At 46.0% G+C, this 22,880-nt stretch overlaps 1 protein-coding gene across 2 annotated transcripts in view; it reads left to right on the top strand.

The window, feature by feature from the left end:
- The first annotated feature begins 5,999 nt into the window (after window positions 1–5,999).
- ASB2 (ankyrin repeat and SOCS box containing 2) overlaps window positions 6,000–22,880 on the top strand; it is a 90,354-nt gene continuing 73,473 nt past the window's right edge. The window contains exon 1 of one of the 2 annotated variants that reach the window (XM_043517888.1): window positions 6,000–6,480. The gene's annotated coding sequence lies outside the window, so the exon portion shown is untranslated. The remainder of the gene's footprint in view (window positions 6,481–22,880) is intronic. The other variant, XM_038406679.2, reaches the window with a different exon arrangement.

Here is a 22,880-nt window from a genome sequence, read left to right as displayed (position 1 = left end):
AGTAGCAGCCGTGTTAGTCTGTATTCACAAAAAGAAAAGGAGTACTTGTGGCACCTTAGAGACTAACAAATTTATTTGAGCATAAGCTTTCGTGAGCTACAGCTCACTTCATCGGATGCATTTGGTGGAAAAAACAGAGGAGAGATTTATATACACACACACAGAGAACATGAAACAATGGGTTTATCATACACACTGTAAGGAGAGTGATCACTTAAGATAAGCCATCACCAGCAGCGGGGGGGGGGGAAGGAGGAAAACCTTTCATGGTGACAAGCAGGTAGGCTAATTCCTGGACACTACAGTGCTAATAAGCGATGGTCACATAAACACCACCCTATATCGGAAAACCTACTGACCGCTATTCCTACCTACATGCCTCTAGCTTTCATCCAGATCATACCACTCGATCCATTGTCTACAGCCAAGCGCTACGATATAACCGCATTTGCTCCAACCCCTCAGACAGAGACAAACACCTACAAGATCTCTATCATGCATTCCTACAACTACAGTACCCACCTGCTGAAGTGAAGAAACAGATTGACAGAGCCAGAAGAGTACCCAGAAGTCACCTACTACAGGACAGGCCCAACAAAGAAAACAACAGAACGCCACTAGCCATCACCTTCAGCCCCCAACTAAAACCTCTCCAAGCATCATCAAGGATCTACAACCTATCCTGAAGGACGAGCCATCGCTCTCTCAGATCTTGGGAGACAGACCAGTCCTTGCTTACAGACAGCCCCCCAATCTGAAGCAAATACTCACCAGCAACCACACAACAGAACCACTAACCCAGGAACGTATCCTTGCAACAAAGCCCATTGCCAACTCTGTCCACATATCTATTCAGGGGACACCATCATAGGGCCTAATCACATCAGCCACACTATCAGAGGCTCGTTCACCTGCGCATCTACCAATGTGATATATGCCATCATGTGCCAGCAATGCCCCTCTGCCATGTACATTGGCCAAACTGGACAGTCTCTACGTAAAAGAATGAATGGACACAAATCAGACGTCAAGAATTATAACATTCAAAAACCAGTTGGAGAACATTTCAATCTCTCTGGTCACTCGATCACAGACCTAAGAGTGGCTATCCTTCAACAAAAAAGCTTCAAAAACAGACTCCAACGAGAGACTGCTGAATTGGAATTAATTTGCAAACTGGATACAATTAACTTAGGCTTGAATAGAGAGACTGGGAATGGATGAGTCATTACACAAAGTAAAACTATTTCCCCATGGTATTTCTCCCTCCCACCCCACCCCCCACTGTTCCTCTGATATTCTTGTTAACTGCTGGAATTAGCCTACCTGCTTGTCACCATGAAAGGTTTTCCTCCTTCCCCCCCCCGCTGTTGGTGATGGCTTATCTTAAGTGATCACTCTCCTTACAGTGTGTATGATAAACCCATTGTTTCATGTTCTCTGTGCGTGTGTATATATAAATCTCTCCTCTGTTTTTTCCACCAAATGCATCCGATGAAGTGAGCTGTAGCTCACGAAAGCTTATGCTCTAATAAATTTGTTAGTCTCTAAGGTGCCACAAGTACTCCTTTTCTTTTTGAGAATGCTAATTATTTGCAAGCCCTAAAAATACCAAGGTCTGACTGAGATTGGCGTGCACACTACCGGTCAGCAAAAGTTCTCTTTATTACTCCTACACTTTAATGAAGTAATTTCTTATATTGATGTGATCAGAGCAAATCTCATCATCTTGCATCAGGTTAAAATCTCCCATGGCTAGGTTAAGAGGCGTAACAGCAGCTAGCACTGAAGCATTTGTTCCCCGCTGGGAACAAACAATGCCATAAATATAAGTTTCTGCTCTCCTTTCACTGATATTTACAACCATTTTATAAGCTTTGAAAAGCAAATTGGGTACTTTGATTTATGGCACAGTTTCTCCCCTCAGAAGTCCAGTGCCCAGCCCATACAAGCATTGTACACGTGCTCTCCTGTGCCAAATGACCTCCCAAGAGGAAGAGGCAGCAACTCAGCAAAGCATATTGCATTGTGATTGTACCAGTATAACAGTATCCTTCCTGCTTTGGTTTTCAATTAGCAGCAAAACTTCTCAAAGTTGTCATGAAACTAAAGGCCTAAGTTTTCCAGAGGTGATCAACAATTTCTGGTGCCCCAGTTTTTGGTTGCCTGTTTTCACCAATTTCTGAAAACTTATTTATATATGTATTGCAACAGCACCTGGGAGCCCCTGTCATGTTTGTACCAGGCCTAGCACAGTGGGATCCTGGTTTACAAAACAGAAAACCGCAATCCCTGCCCCCCAGAGCTGTGAAAGTGAGGCCCCTTTCAAGGCATCTCAGGTTGGGTGCTCAAATCACTTGTAGTTTTAAATAACTTAAGCCAAAATCAACTAGGGAAGACTATGCAGATTGATTTGGAAGTATTCAAATGATGGCTATATTGTGTGATGGGAGGTCATTTCTTCCTTGATTAAAAAAGATCCCAAATGGATATTGTGACTGATGTTTATCAAGGCTTTGCAGATATTGGCTTTGCACACAGGCTCCCTTGATAGTCTAAAAGACTTCCCCACACATGCTGGTAAACCTCCATGTTTTAAAGAAAAAAAAAAAAAGCCACAAACAAACGCTATTTGCTATGAAAAACAGGACTCTGGAAACACTAGGTGCTATCCAGCCACTGACAGAGCTGAGTGTGCATATTCTAATCAGACTGCGAAAGCTCCGCCAGAGCTGTATGCCACAATGAACTGAAGGATTAGCTGTTACAGTGATTAACTGCTAGGTCCATCTCACCTGCAGTCCTCTGGAAGAGATATTTAGAATGTGAGAGAGCACAATAATCTGAATGTGATCACATTGCATGGTCATTGGTTACTCTTAATGTTTCCTTTATTTAAATTTACAGGAAAAAAGTCAGCATGTATTACCATAATTAATACAATTGAAACTTTGGGCCCCAATTCTTTTCTGGTTTATACTTTGTTTGTAGATTCCAATGCCGGAAGGGACCATTGTGGCCAGCTAATCTGACCTCCTGTATAACAAAAGCCATAGAACTTCCCCAAAATTCCTAGAGCATGTTATTTTAGAAAAGTATTCATTTAGAAATTGTCAGGGATGGACAATCCACCATGGCCTTCAGTAAGTTGTTCCAATGATTAATTATTCTCAGTGTTAAAAACCATTACACCTTATTTCCAGTCTGAATTTGTCTAGCTTCAGCTTGACATTTGTTGTGTTATACCTTTCTCTGCTAAAGAACCCATTGTTAAATATTTATTCCCCTGTATAGGTAATTACAGACTGTGAGCCTTAACATTTTCTTTGTTAAGAAGAAGAAGAAGAAGAAGAAAAAAAAGTCAGTCAATGGAGCTTCTATAAGGCATGTTTTCTAATTCTTTAATCATTCTCATGGCTCTTCTCTGAACCTCCTCTCCAACTTAACATTCTTCTTGGATTGTTGACACAGAACTAAACAGTATTCCAGTAGCAGTCACACCAGTGCCATATACATAGGTAAAATAACTTCAGCACTCCTACTTGACATTCCTCTGTTTTTCCAATCACAGGATTGCATTAGCACTGTTGGCCACAGCATCACACTAGCAACGCATATTCAGCTGATCACCACCATAACCCCCCAAAAATCTTTCAAAGCCCCCCCATCATGTAAGTTAGGCCTAAAGTCTTTGTTCCTAGATGTATATAATTTACATTTAGCCATATTAAACACACATACTATTTGCTTGAGTCCAGTTTACCAAGCAATCCAGATCACACTCTGCCAGTGACCTGTCCTCTTCATTATTTACCACTCTTCCAATTTTGTGTCATCTGCAAAGCTTCAGTGATGTTGTCATCCAGGCCATTAATACAAATCCTAAATAGCACAGGGCCAAGAACCATTCCCTGCAGGACCCAACTGGATGTGTGTCGTGTGTCGTGATATAAAACGATCATTTTAGTCTGTTTTAACCAAACTGTCATGCAGTATCAAGGCAAATTCCTTACAGAAGCCTGAGGGTATATCTACCCTGAAAATGCTACAATGGAGCAGCTGCAGACACTATCTATGCAGATGAGAGGGATTCTCCCATCACTGTAGGTAATCCATCTACCTGAGAGGTGGTAGCTAGGTTGACTGAAAACTACTTCCATGAGAAACTTATTTAGAAAGGAGGAGGTCAACCTGAGTTAAGTTTAGTCTCTAGAAACCATGAGATGATTTTGTTATATATGTAACCATTTGTTTCCCCATATCCTTTTTCATTATCACTTGAACCTTAAATCTTTGATAAATATATTTATAGTGAAAACAAGAATAAGTTTAAGTGCTGGACAAGAGTTGAAGCTGTCCCTTTGGGGAATAGCAGACTTGGTATTTCTGTGAGTAGCCAGTGACAAGAGTTGGATATCACCAGGGGCAATACTTCAAGGGGAACTGAAGACTGGGGTGCACCCACTGTTAACCTGCAAGCAAAGAAAGGGCTGGCATAGTCCACGGGAGAGCGTTTGAGTAGCCAGAAGGCCAAAACATGAAGGATATTAGAGGGTTAAAAAAAACAAAAACAAAAAAACCCCCAAAATTATTTCAGTTTGTTTGCTTTATGAATTTGATAGCACTTTTGCTGTAGTCATTCATTGTGCCCTATTCTTTTGAGGATTCCCACATTCCAACAGAGGAAGGAAAATATTGCAAACAATACAGGAAGATGCAACTAAAGAACACCAACATTGACAAGAGGAATCAAGGGCATATGATCCCTGCAACTTTTTACTTTTTTCTTCTTTTAAGTCACCTAGGTTTCAAGTTGACAGTGTCCTTTTAAATTACTGGGTCTGCAGCTGAGCACAGAATTCACATACCCCAACTCGACTCCCAGTAGCCAGCTACATGCTCTCTAAAGTCTCTCTCCAAATGCATCCGATGAAGTGAGCTGTAGCTCACGAAAGCTTATGCTCAAATACATTTGTTAGTCTCCAAGGTGCCACAAGTACTCCCTTTCTTTTTGCGAATACAGACTAACACGGCTGCTACTCTGAAACCTCTCTTCTACTCAGTTATCATGACCAAGGATTGCTCTTTTGGGAGAGAAATATTTTGATAGCCACCAAGAGCAGACACTAGATGGCACAGATGCATCAGCAAATCTGTTCCTAGCCCAAGAAGTGCAGCTCTCAGGACGATGAGGAGTGGATGGGCTGGGAAAGAAGACAAGCACGCTAGTGGATCTTCTCCCCACTGAGCGTGCAAGACGTTGGATTGGATCATAGTCTGAAACTGCCCTACCTACTACCAGGAAGAACAATGGTGGCTACTAATTCACAGGTTTCAGAGTAGCAGCCGTGTTAGTCTGTATCTGCAAAAAGAAAAGGAGGACTTGTTGCACCTTAGAGACTAACAAATTTATTTCAGCATAAGCTTTCGTGAGCTACAGCTCACTTCATGCATCCAATCCGATGAAGTGAGCTGTAGCTCACGAAAGCTTATGCTCAAATAAATTTGTTAGTCTCCAAGGTGCCACAAGTCCTCCTTTTTTTCTTTTTACTAATTCACAGTGTAATATACCCACCCCCAGCCCTTCTTCCTTAGCACTAGAGAGACGCCAAAGGCACAGCCGCTCACACCTAGATTTCAGAGTAGCAGCCGTGTTAGTCCGTATCCGCAAAAAGAAAAGGAGGACTTGTGGCACCTGAGAGACTAACAAATTTATTAGAGCATAAGCTTTCGTGAGCTACAGCTCACTTCATCGGATGCGTCTAGATTTGTTCCTCTTTGTTGCTTACTGAAATCGAGCACCCCCATTCACAGCCCCCCCCCCCATTTGCTGCCTCACTTTTATTTTGTCCGTTCTTGACCCCAGGGACGCAGAGTCATGAACCAGAGGAGAAACAGCGGCATTTAGGCTCAAGGCATGGATCTCACACCGTTCAGGAGCATTTGGCACGAGCAGGGCTCACGTCCCTCCCTCCGGCTCTTCCCGCCTCCGCGCCCGGGCGTCAGGACGGCGTAGGGTTGACCATCACGCGGGACGCCGGGCAGAAGCGGCGCTGGGGAAGGCGGATGCGATGCGGAGAAGCGGAGACCGAGGCAATGACTTTCGGGTCCCTCCACCTTACCGATGGAGCCACCGTTTTGTAACCGCACTAACCAGGGTGACAGGCTTCCGGCTGCGGCGGCTTCCCCCCGCCCCCTCTTCCGCGGCGCTCTGCGGCAGCGGCCGTTGAAGCCGCGTGCTGCGGCCCGCGCCGCACAGCGATCCCGGAGCAGCTGCGGCCCGCGCCGTCAAGCAAGGGGTCGTTCCCGCAGCTCGCTCGCTTCCGAGCTGGCCGTGGCGAGGCGGCTTCGTCAGTCGCGTCGTCCTCAAGCAGCTCCTCCCCGCCGCCCGCAAGCTTCACCTGATCCGCGAGAGGCCTGATCCCGAGCAGAGCCCTCCCTCGGGCACAGCGGATCGGGGGGCCCGCGCTTCATAAAATCGTGAGGAGGCGCGGGGGGGGGGGGAGGCGAGAGGCAGGCGAGCCGGGTGAGCGGCCGGCAGTGAGGAGATAGGTGGGTGGGCGGCGGGGGGGGGGAGGGGAGAGCAGCGGCCACCGGCAGCCCCCCCTCCTAGACCCCCCCCTCCCTCAGCGGCGCCCCCTGCCGGCGGGCCCCCGCCGCTCAGCGCCTCCTGCAGATCCAATGTTTCGCGGCGGCCTGAGACGCTGGGGGGGGGGGAGGCAGAGCCAGGAGGGCGCCCCCTGACCCATTAGAAACTCGGCACCTCTGTCCCAGGCCCTGCACCCCCAGGGATGCCCCTGATCGCGAGGACTTGGTGCAGCGCCTCAAGATTAGAGACAGGGGGTCTCAAGCCCCTCACCTTAACCCTCCTTCCTCTCCAAGGTCATAATGCCCCCCCAAGCACACACACCCAGCCCCCATTCAGTTTGTTGCTACACTGCCTGTGGCAGCTCACACAGTACTTCAAGCATGCTTAGATGTATGCATGTAGAATAAGAGACAGTGATCTTGTTGCAGAGAAGTTTAGTGTTTCCTATAAAAGTCCCTACGAGATTAGTAAAAGACTTGTTACTTTTAGCCCAGTATTGCATTGCTGTAGAAACCCTTGGGAGCTCAGTTCTTTTGAGTAAATCCCTACAGTATGGATTAGTTACATTCCAGCATTTCCATGATGCAGATTTCAGGTGACAAACAGCTACTTCCTCTATCATTATAGGGATTAGAAAAAAAAAAATACCTTCACCCCAATATGAGTGTAGCTGACCAAGGTAGATTCCTAGTTGTTGGATGTAAAACACTTACCTGGTCAATGCTGCTGTTTTATCCACCTGTCTAGCTCAGGTATTCCTAATGCACAGCATTCTAGAGGTAGGGCTAAGGCACTTGATACAGCAGAACAAACATTTACAGATAAAGGGTCTAGAAACACTTACTTCAAGTGAAGGGTGACCAAATCAAAATCCAAAAGCCACCTATCGTAGTGCAAACGTCCTCCTCAGAGTGAAGTATCATGAGAAGTCATGGTTCAAACAGCTCAGACTTTCTAGTTTTAGGAATTAAAACAAATGTCCCATAATCTAATGAGCCATTCATCAGACCTCTTGTATGTATATCAATAAAACCTTCCAGTGTAGATGGACTAAGCCTTATATGCATGTTCAGAATCCATGACATGGATACGATCAAAAATACTATAGCCAGAGCCAATTAATCCAGGCCCAGATAAGTGGCATCACTCTGCTTAACTGGAGGGACAGAGGGAATAAGCGACAAACCTGAAGAACATCAGGAACAGTGTAACCCCTTCCCCAGTCTCAAAACATGTTGCAACATTCCTGCATTTAGCCTCATACCTCTGAAGTGGTATTATTCCCATTTAAATGGGGCTGTACCTGGCCTGTACAGCCAATTCAATCCCTGTTCAGGACAGCACTGAAGCAGGTGCATAGGTCCCATTGACTTCAATGGGACCTAAGTGCATTCTTAAATTAGTGCTTTGATCCTATCCTGAGCAGGGATGGACTTGAGCATGTGCTTTCCTGAATTCAGGAATAAGTATTAGCTAACCTCACAAGAGCTCGTGGTGGAGTCAGGACTAGAACAGATAGAGGATGAGGATCCAAACTGCCATAGCTACTAGACAGTGTTTCCTCCCATTTAGTAGTGGTGTTTGCAGATCGCACCAGGTCAGCCATGTATAGCGAACTCTCAGGCTTACAGCTGAACTGTTTGTTGCCATTAATATTCTGTTGTCCCTTTGTTTCTTTCATGCCATTTCATAGTTAGTAAAAGAGTCTGTGTTCTAGTATTTTTTTTAAAAACGCTTTTCACTATGGTCATTTTAAAGTCAGTTTGGCATAAGTTTAACCATACCCATCAACCAGCTTCTTTTAGCCTACAATAATCGGGATGATACCTTACCTGACATTTCCTATTTCCACCAGGATTGTCCAAATTAGTCTTCTACTGTTCTATGGATAAACTCAGTTATGATGTTTTTTATCCTGAATTACCTAGTAAAGAGGAGAGAAAATGTCTGACACAGGAAGAACATGTTACCTGTACTTTTCCTAGGTTTCTACAGTCTGCACTTTTCTCAGCATTGGCAAGTCAAACAACTCAGTGCATTGCACCAATGCCACCATGTCAAGGTTCCTTCCCCACTCTGAACTCTAGGGTACAGATGTGGGGACCTGCATGAAAGACCCCCCTAATCTTATTTTACCAGCTTAGGTTAAAACTTCCCCAAGGTACAAACTGTTTCACCTTTTGTCCCTGGACCTTATGCTGCCACCACCAACTGTCTAACAAAAACAGGGGAAGTGCCCACTTGGAAACATCTCCCCCCCCCCCCCCAAAAAACACCCCCTTTCCTGGTGAAGGCTTGATAAAAATCCTCACCAATTTGCATAGGTGAACACAGACCCAAACCCTTGGATCTTAAGAACAATGAAAAAGCAATCAGGTTCTTAAAAGAGGATTTTAATTAAAGAAAAAGAAAGAAGAAAAAACACCTCTAAAATCAGGAAGGGAAATACCTTACAGAGTAGTCAGATTCAGAACAGAGAATCCTTCTAAGCAAAACCTTAAGTTACAAAAAGACACAAAAACAGGAATATACATCCCATTCAGCACAACTTATTTTATCAGCCATTTAAACAAAAATGAATCTAACGCATATCTAACTAAATTGCTTATTAGCCCTTTACAGGAGTTCTGACCTGCATTCCTGCTCTGGTCCTGGCAAAAGCATCACACAGACAGAGAGGACCCTTTGTCCCCCACCCCCCAGCTTTGAAAGTATCTTGTCTCCTCATTGGTCAGGTGCCAGTGAGATTATCTTAGCTTCTTAACCCTTTACAGGTTAAAGGGGTTTTTCCTCTGGCCAGGAGGGATTTAAAGGTGGTTAGCCTTCTCTTTATATTTATGACAGCACACAAAGTCTGATCAATCTGTCATGAGTAGGAAAGATGGGCATGGACCAAATCATGGTTCTGAACATGCCACAAGGTACAGTTCACAGTATTAATCCAAACAACTTGTCTAATGGCATCAAAGTCTTCTTGGATCTCCACTTCACTGTGCCATCCATACCTGTATGAAATCCCAGTTACTTCAATCCTTCTCTAAGGGATCTACTGATACCTATACATCAAGGTGGAAAGTAGATCCTTTAGCGAAGATATTTCTACAGTTTATCCAGAACTATATTCAGCAATGGAGAATGGAGGGGGGAAAACCAACAAAGTGTTAAACAAGCTTTCTACAAAGAACTTGAGGCATATAAAAAGAAGTTTTGCTGTACTTTGGGGGGTCGGGGGGAGAAAGTCTTCTTTTAACTTGTACCCTTTCACATGATGGTGCAGCCTCAAAATTTGAGATTTGCCAGCCTCTACCAATAATCCATTAAAAGGAGAAAATCCTATTAGCCAGCAATTAATCAAGCGCGAGAAGTTTGAGAGATCACATACTGGAGTTTGGGGAATAAGTTAAAAACCAGTGGCAATAGGTCAGGTAGTTGAGCTGCCCAGAAAGTCATCTCATCAGGAAGATCGTGATCTTCAGCTGCATTTCACTTAACAGAAAAAAATAGGCCACAGCTACAAAATTCAGATGCAATTCAAGGTTTAGAATCCCCTACAAAACTTAGGGAAGGGTGTTGTGATCCAGGGGTTTGGTTTAGTATATTAGAGATAGTTATCAAAGTTCAGATCCTGATCTGGATTCTCAGCCCTCCCCAACCTGTGGGATGTTTGGATGCTGACCTAACAGGTCCTGACTGCTACACCAGAGGAGAAATCATAGAATCATAGAATATCAGGGTTGGAAGGGACCCCAGAAGGTCATCTAGTCCAACCCCCTGCTCAAAGCAGGACCAAGTCCCAGTTAAATCATCCCAGCCAGGGCTTTGTCAAGCCTGACCTTAAAAACCTCTAAGGAAGGAGATTCTACCACCTCCCTAGGTAACGCATTCCAGTGTTTCACCACCCTCTTAGTGAAAAAGTTTTTCCTAATATCCAATCTAAACCTCCCCCATTGCAACTTGAGACCATTACTCCTCGTTCTGTCATCTGCTACCATTGAGAACAGTCTAGAGCCATCCTCTTTGAAACCCCCTTTCAGGTAGTTGAAAGCAGCTATCAAATCCCCCCTCATTCTTCTCTTCTGCAGACTAAACAATCCCAGCTCCCTCAGCCTCTCCTCATAAGTCATGTGCTCTAGACCCCTAATCATTTTTGTTGCCCTTCGCTGTACTCTTTCCAATTTATCCACATCCTTCTTGTAGTGTGGGGCCCAAAACTGGACACAGTACTCCAGATGAGGCCTCACCAGTGTCGAATAGAGGGGAACGATCACGTCCCTCGATCTGCTCGCTATGCCCCTACTTATACATCCCAAAATGCCATTGGCCTTCTTGGCAACAAGGGCACACTGCTGACTCATATCCAGCTTCTCGTCCACTGTCACCCCTAGGTCCTTTTCCGCAGAACTGCTGCCGAGCCATTCGGTCCCTAGTCTGTAGCGGTGCATTGGATTCTTCCATCCTAAGTGCAGGACCCTGCACTTATCCTTATTGAACCTCATTAGATTTCTTTTGGCCCAATCTTCCAATTTGTCTAGGTCCTTCTGTATCCTATCCCTCCCCTCCAGCGTATCTACCACTCCTCCCAGTTTAGTATCATCCGCAAATTTGCTGAGAGTGCAATCCACACCATCCTCCAGATCATTTATGAAGATATTGAACAAAACGGGCCCCAGGACCGACCCCTGGGGCACTCCACTTGACACCGGCTGCCAACTAGACATGGAGCCATTGATCACTACCCGTTGAGCCCGACAATCTAGCCAGCTTTCTACCCACCTTATAGTGCATTCATCCAGCCCATACTTCCTTAACTTGCTGACAAGAATGCTGTGGGAGACCGTGTCAAAAGCTTTGCTAAAGTCAAGAAACAATACATCCACTGCTTTCCCTTCATCCACAGAACCAGTAATCTCATCATAAAAGGCGATTAGATTAGTCAGGCATGACCTTCCCTTGGTGAATCCATGCTGACTGTTCCTGATCACTTTCCTCTCCTCTAAGTGCTTCAGGATTGATTCTTTGAGGACCTGCTCCATGATTTTTCCAGGGACTGAGGTGAGGCTGACCGGCCTGTAGTTCCCAGGATCCTCCTTCTTCCCTTTTTTAAAGATGGGCACTACATTAGCCTTTTTCCAGTCATCCGGGACTTCCCCCGTTCGCCACGAGTTTTCAAAGATAATGGCCAAGGGCTCTGCAATCACAGCCGCCAATTCCCTCAGCACTCTCGGATGCAATTCGTCCGGCCCCATGGACTTGTGCACGTCCAGCTTTTCTAAATAGTCCCTAACCACCTCTATCTCTACAGAGGGCTGGCCATCTCTTCCCCATTTTGTGATGCCCAGCACAGCAGTCTGGGAGCTGACCTTGTTAGTGAAAACAGAGGCAAAAAAAGCATTGAGTACATTAGCTTTTTCCACATCCTCTGTCACTAGCTTGCCTCCCTCATTCAGTAAGGGGCCCACACTTTCCTTGGCTTTCTTCTTGTTGCCAACATACCTGAAGAAACCCTTCTTGTTACTCTTGACATCTCTTGCTAGCTGCAGCTCCAGGTGCGATTTGGCCCTCCTGATATCTTTCCTACATGCCCGAGCAATATTTTTATACTCTTCCCTGGTCATATGTCCAACCTTCCACTTCTTGTAAGCTTCTTTTTTATGTTTAAGATCCGCTAGGATTTCACCATTAAGCCAAGCTGGTCGCCTGCCATATTTACTATTCTTTCGACTCATCGGGATGGTTTGTCCCTGTAACCTCAACAGGGATTCCTTGAAATACAGCCAGCTCTCCTGGACTCCCTTCCCTTTCATGTTAGTCCCCCAGGGGATCCTGGCCATCTGTTCCCTGAGGGAGTCAAAGTCTGCTTTCCTGAAGTCCAGGGTCCGTATCCTGCTGCTTACCTTTCTTCCCTGCGTCAGGATCCTGAACTCAACCAACTCATGGTCACTGCCTCCCAGATTCCCATCCACTTTTGCTTCCCCCACTAATTCTACCCGGTTTGTGAGCAGCAGGTCAAGAAAAGCGCTCCCCCTAGTTGGCTCCCCTAGCACTTGCACCAGGAAATTGTCCCCTACGCTTTCCAAAAACTTCCTGGATTGTCTATGCACCGCTGTATTGCTCTCCCAGCAGATATCAGGAAAATTAAAGTCACCCATGAGAATCAGGGCATGCGATCTAGTAGCTTCCGTGAGTTGCCGGAAGAAAGCCTCATCCACCTCATCCCCTGGTCCGGTGGTCTATAGCAGACTCCCACCATGACATCACTCTTGTTGCACACACTTCTAAACTTAATCCAGAGACACTCAGGTTTTTCCACAGTTTCGTACCGGAGCTCTGAGCAGTCATACTGCTCCCTTACATACAGTGCTACTCCCCCACCTTTTCTGCCCTGCCTGTCCTTCCTGAACAGTTTATAACCATCCATGACTGTACTCCAGTCATGTGAGTTATCCCACCAAGTCTCTGTTATTCCAATCACGTCATAATTCCTTGACATCACCAGGACCTCCAGTTCTCCCTGCTTGTTTCCAAGGCTTTGTGCATTTGTATATAAGCACTTGAGATAACCTGTTGATCGCCCCTCATTCCCAGTATGAGGCAGGAGCCCTCCCCTCACAGACATTCCTGCCTGTGCTTCCTCCCGGTATCCCGCTTTCCCACTTACCTCAGGGCTTTGGTCTCTTTCCCCTGGTGAACCTAGTTTAAAGCCCTCCTCACTAGGTTAGCCAGCCTGCTGGCAAAGATGTTCTTCCCTCTCTTCGTAAGATGGAGCCCGTCTCTGCCCAGCACTCCTCCTTCATGGAACACCATCCCATGGTCAAAGAATCCAAAGCCTTCTCTCCGACACCACCTGCGTAGCCATTCGTTGACCTCCACGATTCGACGGTCCCTACCCAGGCCTTTTCCTTCCACGGGGAGGATGGACGAGAACACCACTTGCGCCTCCAACTCCTTTATCCTTCTTCCCAGAGCCACGTAGTCCGCAGTGATCCGCTCAAGGTCATTCTTGGCAGTATCATTGGTGCCCACGTGGAGAAGCAGGAAGGGGTAGCGATCCAAGGGCTTGATGAGTCTCGGCAGTCTCTCCGTCACATCACGAATCTTAGCCCCTGGCAAGCAGCAGACTTCTCGGTTTTCCCGGTCAGGGCGGCAGATAGATGACTCAGTCCCCCGGAGGAGAGAGTCCCCGACCACCACCACCCGCCTTCTCCTCTTGAGAGTGGTGGTCGTGGAACCCCCAACCTCAGGACATCGCATCTCATGCCTCCCAACCAGCGGAGTCTCCTTCTGCTTTCTCCCCCCAGACATATCATCTGGTCCACTCTCCGCATTGGTACCTGTGGAGAGAACATGAAAGCGGTTAGTTACCTGTGTCTGTGTTACTGGAACCCGGACATTCCGCTTACCTCTTCTGGAGGTCACATGTTGCCAAGCTTCTTCACTGGCCTCTTGGCTCCTCTGTGCAACCTGCTCTATATCTTTAGAGCTTTGTGCCCCTAGAAGCCTATCCTGAGTTTGGTCCAGAAAATCCTCAGTCTCTTGTATACAACGCAGGGTCGTTACCTGTTGCTCCAGACCTTCAATCTTCTCTTCCAATATGGAGACCAGCTTGCACTTTGTACAGACAAAGTCGCTTCTGTCCTGTGGAAGAAAGACAAACATGGCACATCCAGTGCAGGTCACAACAGCTGAACCCCCCCCTTCCATATCACCTACCTACTATGAGCTTCCTCAGAGACGTTGGCAAGATGTAAGCCTCACTGGGCTCACTCCAGGCGAACTCCCAGGCAAACTCCTGCTGTGAGCTGCTCTGCTGGTTCGCTGCCGCTCGAATATTAAATAGCATGACAGACTGCTCTGTCCTATGCATGCAGAGGAGTTAATTGCCCACTTCATCTTGAATGATCTCTTAATGCATTAACTCCCTATGCTTACAATCTGTCCACCTTATATTTAGGTGCGACACTGAGTACCTTGCCAGACCTGAAGAAGAGCTCCAGGTAGCTCAAAAGCTTGTACCTCCCACCCACAGAAGTTGTTCTAATAAAAAATTACCTCACCCACCTTGTCTCTCTGAGTAATGTCAGGTGATGCAAGTGCACCTGGGTAGATTTAGCAACATCCTTTTCTTTTAGGGGGGGAAAAAAAAAGCACAAACCTTGTTTTACTAGTTGGTCCTCTCTCTCTCTCTCAGTATGATAGAGGTGAGTGTTATTCTATCTAGTGCTTGCCCCACTAACTGTATCCTAAACAGTTATGCAGTTAATCTGTTACTGTATTGACTAAAAACAGGTTTGTGACTATTGTGCAGGGAGAAAGAGAAGAGAGGGAGAAAGCAAAGCTATACGTAAGAAGATGTAGGCTGCTAGCCTATCTCCCTAGCCAACAAAGGCTTAAACACCACACTTAGAGTCTGCTCAGGCCCTTTCTTCAGGGCACCATTTAGTGATGACATCAACAATAATTAGCAAACCCTAAAACAAAACAGCTTGATATAAATCCAAGAACTACCTTTTAACCTGACTGTGCAGTTTCTTTACCAGAGCCTCCCTACTCCTAATAGCACTTCCCCACTCCTCCAATGGGCTGGAATATCCACTTACCTAGATATCAACCTGCTTCCTTCAGCTCAGGTGCCCACTATTAAACTTACCTCTTTCTGCCTTTATATGAATCAGATGCTCATCGGGCAGTCACCTGATCCCTTCCAAGCTGGATCTGATAATCACTACCAGGTCCAAACACCTGTTCTTAAATAGGCTCTGCTTCAGAACAGAGCTGTCTGGCTCCAGGCCCAGTGGCCTTTAAAAGGGTAGACCACAGTGTTACAGAGACCTGGAAGAATTGCTTCTGCTTTTTACCATAGAAGTAGCAGGAGTGTCAAGTCTTGTCTTCTCCCTAGAGAAATCTCCAGCAAAAACAGGGATTTCACAGAGCTTTCCTGAAGGGGAAAGGGTGTTGAATCTTTACCAAAGAGAGCTTTTTCTCCCACGTGTCTCTCAGGAGTTTGAGTTCACTGTATCTTAACAAAAGAACAAAACAAAGAGCCTGGTTCTCAGCTGTACTGAAGCCCCTTTAAGTTATTCCATTGGCAAAAAGGAGCTATAAATGACCTCAGCCTCCTCTTCCTGCTCCCAACATAAGAATGAGGGGGTGAGGGGTCAGGGGTCAGGAAGGAAGTGGGGGCAAAACACACTTCACTCCAGCTACTCTCCCTTGGCAGATGACCCCCAAGAGGCCATTGCAGCCAGAAGACAAGTAAGAGCAGCCTTAAGGCAGGCCCATCTGACTTCTCTATGAATCCTGGCAGCATAAAGCAGCAGAGAAACAGTACCTTACAATTTTTTAGAAAGCATTTATCTTTACTTATCTTTTTACTGCAACTGAATAGAGGGGAACTATTTGGTGGTGGTGTTATATTTCTAAGGTAGCGAAGTCAACCAATCAATCAAAATGGTAGAATAAAGTAGTAATAATAAATAAGATCATCCCAGTTGGCAGGCACATAGAAATAGCTGAAGCAGTGGGAGAGGGAAGGGTAGGGAATGGTTCAACTATAGGTTCTAGGTCCTGTTGTTTTTAATTAAGTCTGAAAAGGCAAGGCAATTGCAGCTTTCTCCATTTATTTCATAACTGCAGAAACATTGCTTGGAAAATGCATGCATAAGTAATATGACAAATGTGCTAAGAAATCCACTTAATTTCTCTTGACAGTCACAGTTTCAAAACAAGTAAACACATCAACAAATGGCAGATGGCCAAACTCTGGGATCTCTTCAACAGGTGTAAATCTGGAATAACTCTGCTTTATGCAGATATTAACTGAGAGCATAACTGATTGATGCTCGGGACCAGCATCTTCAGCTGGTTTAATTCACTTGACTCCTTCTAAGGCCTAGTCTGCACATAGGAGTTTTGCCAATGAAAGTTATATCAGTTCAATTAAATTGATGAAGCTTTGGGTTGAGTGTGTTTACACTGCTCCTTGTGCACCGGTGGGCATGCTCTTGTCTACACAGGGCCACACTGTATTGATGTATCTGGTATAGTGTGTGTAGGTATCTTAGGGTATATCTACACTACGAAATTAGGTCGAATTTATAGAAGTCGGTTTTGTAGAAAGCATTTTTATACAGTTGATTGTGTGTGTCCCCACACAAATGCTCTAAGTGCATGTAGTCGGCAGAGTGTGTCCACAGTACCGAGGCAACCGTCGACTTCTGGAGTGTTGCACTGTGGGTAGCTATTCCACAGTTCCCGCAGTCTCCGCCACCCATTTGAATTCTGGGTAGAAATCCCAGTGCCTGATGGGGCTAAAACATTGTCATGGGTGGTTCTGGATACATATAGTCAGGCCCCCCTTCCCTCCCTCCTTCCATGAAAGCAAGGGCAGACAATCATTTTGCGCCTTTTTTCTTGAGTTACCTGTGCAGACGCTATATCACGGCAAGCATGGAGCCCGCTCAGCTAACTGTCACCGTATGTCTCCTGGGTGCTGGCAGACGTGGTACTGCATTGCTACACAGCAGCAGTTTATTGCCTTTTGGCAGCAGACAGTGCACTATGACTGGTAGCCATTGTTGACGTAGTACTCTTTTAACAGACCTCGATGAGGTCAGGGGTGCCTGGGCAAACATCGGAGTGACTCAGCCAGGTCATTTCCCTTTTAAGTTTCATCTCATGGTGAATTAGTCCTACCGGCAGTACACTGTCTTTTAATCAGCAGCCAGCAGAAGACGATGGCCAGCAGTCATACTGCACCGTCTTCTGCCGAGCACCCAGGAGATGACAATGGCTAGCAGTCGTACTGCACAATCTGCTGCCAGCAAGATGTATAAAGATAGATGAAGTGGATCAAAACAAGAAATAGATCAGATTTCATTTTCTCCTCCCTCCCTCCGTGAAATCAACAGCCTGCTAAACCCAGTTTTGAGTTCTATCCTTGAGGTTTTGAGCTCTTTCCTTGAGGGGGCCATTCTGTTTCTCGCAAAGCCACCCCCTTTGTTGATTTTAGTTCCCTGTAAGCCAACCCTGTAAGCAGTGTCGTCAGTCGCCCCTCCCTCTGTCAGGGCAACAGCAGACAATCGTTCCGCGCCTTTTTTCTGTGCAGACGCCATACCACAGCAAGCATGGAGCCCACTCAGATCACTTTGGCAATTAGGAGCACATTAAACCACATGCATTATCCAGCAGTATATGTAGCACCAGAACCTGGCAAAGCGAAACCGGGCAAGTAGGCGACGTCAGCGCGGTGATGAGAGTGATGAGGACATGGACACAGACTTCTCTCAAAGCACGGGCCCTGGCAATGTGGGCATCATGGTGCTAATGGGGCAGGTTCATGCGGTGGAACGCTGATTCTGGGCTCGGGAAACAAGCACAGACTGGTGGGACCGCATAGTGTTGCAGGTCTGGGATGATTCCCAGTGGCTGCGAAACTTTCGCATTCGTAAGGGCACTTTCATGGAACTTTGTGACTTGCTTTCCCCTGCCTTGAGGCGCAAGAATACCAAGATGAGAGCAGCCCTCACAGTTGAGAAGCGAGTGGCAATAGCCCTGTGGAAGTTTAAAACACCAGACAGCTACCAGTCAGTCGGGAATCAATTTGGAGTGGGCAAATCTACTGTGGGGGCTGCTGTGATGCAAGTAGCCAATGCAGTCAAAGATCTGCTGATATCAAGGGTAGTGACCCTGGGAAATGTGCAGGTCATAGTGGATGGCTTTGCTGCAATGGGATTCCCTAACTGTGGTGGGCCCATAGACGGAACCCATATCCCTATCTTGGCACCGCAGCACCAAGCCAGCGAGTACATAAACCGCAAGGGGTACTTTTCAATAGTGCTGCAAGCATTGGTAGATCACAAGGGACGTTTCACCAACATCAACATGGGATGGCTGGGAAAGGTACATGACACTCACATCTTCAGGAACTCTGGTCTGTTTCAAAAGCTGCAGGAAGGGACTTTCTTCCCAGACCAGAAAATAACCGTTGGGGATGTTGAAATGCCTATAGTTATCCTTGGGGACCCAGCCTATCCCTTAATGCCATGGTTCATGAAGCCATACACAGGCAGCCTGGAGAGTAGTCAGGAGCTGTTCAGCTACAGGCTGAGCAAGTGCAGAATGGTGGTAGAATGTGCATTTGGATGTTTAAAAGCATGCTGGCGCAGTTTACTGACTCGGTTAGACCTCAGCGAAACCAATATTCCCACTGTTATTACTGCTTGCTGTGCGCTCCGCAATATCAGTGAGAGTAAGGGGGAGACGTTTATGGCGGGGTGGGAGGTTGAGGCAAATCGCCTGGCTGCTGGTTATGCACAGCCAGACACCAGGGCGGTTAGAAGAGCACAGGAGGGTGCGGTGCGCATCAGAGAAGCTTTGAAAACCAGTTTCATGACTGGTCAGGCTACAGTGTGAAAGTTCTGATTGTTTCTCCTTGATGAAACCCCCCGCCCCTTAGTTCACTCTACTTCCCTGTAAGCTAACCACCCTCCCCTCCTCCCTTCGATCACCGCTTGCAGAGGCAATAAAGTCATTGTTGCTTCACATTCATGCATTCTTTATTAATTCATCACACAAACAGGGGGATAACTACCAAGGTAGCCCAGGAGGGGTAGTGGAGGAGAGAAGCACCAGGAGGGGTGGTGGAGGAGAGAAGGTCAAGGCCACACAACACTTTAAAAGTTTAAAACTTATTGAATGCCAGCCTTCTGTTGCTTGGGCAATCCTCTGGGGTGGAGTGGCTGGGTGGCTGGAGGCTCCCGCACCGCATTCTTGGGTGTCTGGGTGAGGAGGCTATGGAACTTGGGGAGGAGGGCGGTTGGTTACACAGGGGCTGTAGCGGCGGTCTGTGCTCCTTCTGCTTTTCCTGCAGCTCAACCATACACTGGAGCATATTAGTTTGATCCTCCAGCAGCCTCAGCATTGAATCCTGCCTCCTCTCATCACGCTGCCACCACATTTCAGCTTCAGCCCTCTCTTCAGCCCACCACTTACTCTCTTCAGCCCACCACCTCTCCTCCTGGTCATTTTGTGCTTTCCTGCACTCTGACATTGTCTGCCTCCATGCATTCGTCTGTGCTCTGTCAATGTGGGAGGACAGCATGAGCTCAGAGAACATTTCATCGCGAGTGCGTTTTTTTTGCCTTCTAATCTTCTGTAGCCTCGGGGAAGGAGAAGATCCTGTGAACCTTGAAACACATGCAGCTGGTGGGAGAAAAAAAAAGGGACAGTGGTATTTAAAAAGACACATTTTATAGAACAATGGGTACACTCTTTCACAGTAAACCTTGCTGTTAACATTACATACATAGCATATGTGCTTTTGTTCCAAGGTCGCATTTTGCCTCCCCCCAGCGCATGGCTAGCCCCTCCACCCTTAAGAAAAGCACCCTATTTCAACCAAGCGACCATGAATGATATCACTCTCCTGAGGATAACACAGAGAGAAAAAGAATGGATGTTGTTTGAACGCCAGCAAACATACACTGCAATGCTTTGTTCTACAATGATTCCCGAGTACGTGCTACTGGCCTGGAGTGGTAAAGTGTCTTGCCATGGTGGATGGAATAAGGCAGCCCTCCCCAGAAACGTTTTGCAAAGGCTTTGGGAATACATCCAGGAGAGCCACGAATGCCAGGACAAATTAATCATTAAACATGCTTGCTTTTAAACCATGTATAGTATTTTAAAAGGTATACACACCAGTGGTGTCTTCTCCGCCTGCCGGGAGGCAGCCTTGGGTGGGTTCGGGGGGTACTGGCTCCAGGTCCAGGATGAGAAACAGTTCCTGGCTGTCAGGAAAACCAGTTTCTCCGCTTGCTTGCTGTGAGCTATCTTCCTTGTCCCCAAAACCTGCTTCCGTGTTGCCGCCATCTCCATTGAAGGAGTCAAACAACACGGCTGTCGTAGTGGTGGCTGAACCCCCTAAAATGGCATGCAGCTCATCATAGAAGCGACATGTTTTGGGCTCTGACCCGGAGCGGCCGTTCGCCTCTCTGCTTTTCTGATAGGCTTGCCTCAGCTCTTTAAGTTTCATGCGGCACTGCTTCGGGTCCCTGTTATGGCCTCTGTCCTTCATGGTCTGGGAGATTTTTACAGATGTTTTGGCATTTCGAAAACTGGAACGTAGCACGGATTCCTCTCCCCATACAGCGATCAGATCCCATACCTCCCGTTTGGTCCATGCTGGAGCTCTTTTGCCATTCTGGGACTCCATCATGGTCACCTCTGCTGATGAGCTCTGCATGGTCACCTGCAGCTTGCCACGCTGGCCAAACAGGAAATTGAAATTCAAAAGTTCGTGGGCCTTTTCCTGTCTACCTGGCCAGTGTATCTGAGTTGAGAGTGCTGTCCAGAGTGGTCACAATGGAGCACTCTGGGATAGCTCCCGGAGGTCAATACCGTCTAATTGTGTCCACAGTACCCCAAATTTGACCCGGAAAGGCAAATTTCAGCGCTAATCCCCTTGTCTGGGGTGGAGTAAGGAAATCGATTTTAAGAGCCCTTTAAGTTGGAAAAAAAGGGCTTCGTCGTTTGGACGGATGCAGGGTTAAATCGATTTAACGCTGCTAAATTCAACCTCAACTCCTCGTGTAGACCAAGGCTCAGAGTCCTTTGCAATGCCTCCGGGCTCGTTGCATTGTGGGCAACCTTCACGGCATATTGTCAGATCCCTGTTGGCATCCGAGAGAATTGTGGGAGCAAGGTTCAGACACTTATCAGACCTTCCCAGACCACACTTTGTTCCTGCACCATTTGTGAACTGGTTGAAGCCTTGAAGAATGAAACATTCATTCTTATAACAGGACAGTATATATTACTGTGCATCTGATGCTCCATTCCCATGCATGTGTAGTTATTTATAGCTGTGCAGAGTTGAGGTAGAACCCATCCAGATCAGAATGGCATCATTTTACACTCCCTCTGCACTCTGATTTGGTAGCATTTTACACCACATTGTCCAGGTGTAAATGACTAAATTCATGTAATGAAAGGAGAATCAGGACTTATGTTGTTGCAGTTCTAAGGGCCAAATTTCATTCTGAGTTTCACTGGTGTAAATCTGGGATAACTGCATCACTTCGGCTTTATATGGGCGTAATTAAGCACGAAACCCAGACTTTAAGCCCTGTTTTGGTCTCACTTACAGTCCACGTGTCCCGGAATTCAACATTAGAGCTCGTCTGCATGTTTTTCCCCCCAATTGAAAATTCTGAGGAAAACAAAAAAATTTCTGTTTTCTCTGAAATTTCATTTTTTTTCCTCTAAAACTCCAAGATTTTCACTGAAAACATGAACTGTGGCACCACCTGGGAGTTGTAGTTTGCTCCGTTATGTGCCAGGATCATCAGCAACACTACATCTCTCATAATTAGGCTCCGAAGAATTCGATCTTTACTGGTAAATCTCAGTAAATGTCAATTTCACAATACACATACAAACCAACACAAAATATTTCTATTGGTAAGAACAGAAATATACAGATAGGCAAGATAAGAAAAATATTGCTTGAGAACTTATTAGAGTTTGATTTGAGCATATTTACTTTGTATATTTTGACATGTGCTGTTGACAATTTGTGTTTTAACAGTTCTAAAGCTTCAACATTTTGAATCTCAACATCTGTCATTAAATGTGTGACCCCCACCCCGCAATTTCTTGCTACAGTGAAAGCTTAAATTGATAAAAATAATTTTTAAAAAATGCTTTAAAATAAACATCAGTGTTATCCAACAAAATTATAATAAAAATCAAATTTTCCAAGTTTACTCATAATGCTCCATGATCTCCCCTCTTGGTGAGGAAAAGCTGTGCATCATGGAGTTCCTAGTCGTGGTGCAATATGGGAGATAAAGTCCAGAAAGGGGACACGAGGAGCAAACGGCAACTCCCCTGAGGCACTATAACTCCCATTTTCAGCCAAAATATTTTGGTTTGTAGGTGAAATATTTCAACAACAACAAAAAAATTTTTTTTTGTGAAAAATTTAATTTGGTCAAGAACCGAATTTTTCATCAAAAAACAGTTTTGATGGGAATTTTTTTGACCAGCCCTAATTTGTATAGTGCAAACAAAGGGTGATGCATTGCACCTTTTTCAATAAAAATGATACCCATCAGTTTTCTCCTTTGTATGGATATGCTGGGAGATGTGGAAGGTGTAATGCACAAAGGAAATGCAGAATATCTGGCTATGGTGGAGAAGAGAAGAGAGTAGAGAAAGAGGCCTGAATGAGTAAGGTGTACAAAGCCTCCGCTCTGGATCTTTTGAGAACTTCTTTTCAAAGCTCCTAACC

The sequence above is a fragment of the Dermochelys coriacea genome, chromosome 6 (genome assembly GCF_009764565.3).
Source record: "Dermochelys coriacea isolate rDerCor1 chromosome 6, rDerCor1.pri.v4, whole genome shotgun sequence".
NCBI lineage: Eukaryota > Metazoa > Chordata > Testudines > Dermochelyidae > Dermochelys > Dermochelys coriacea.
The sequence above is the reverse complement of the archived record's forward strand: the minus strand, read 5'-3'. Positions and strand labels throughout refer to the sequence as shown.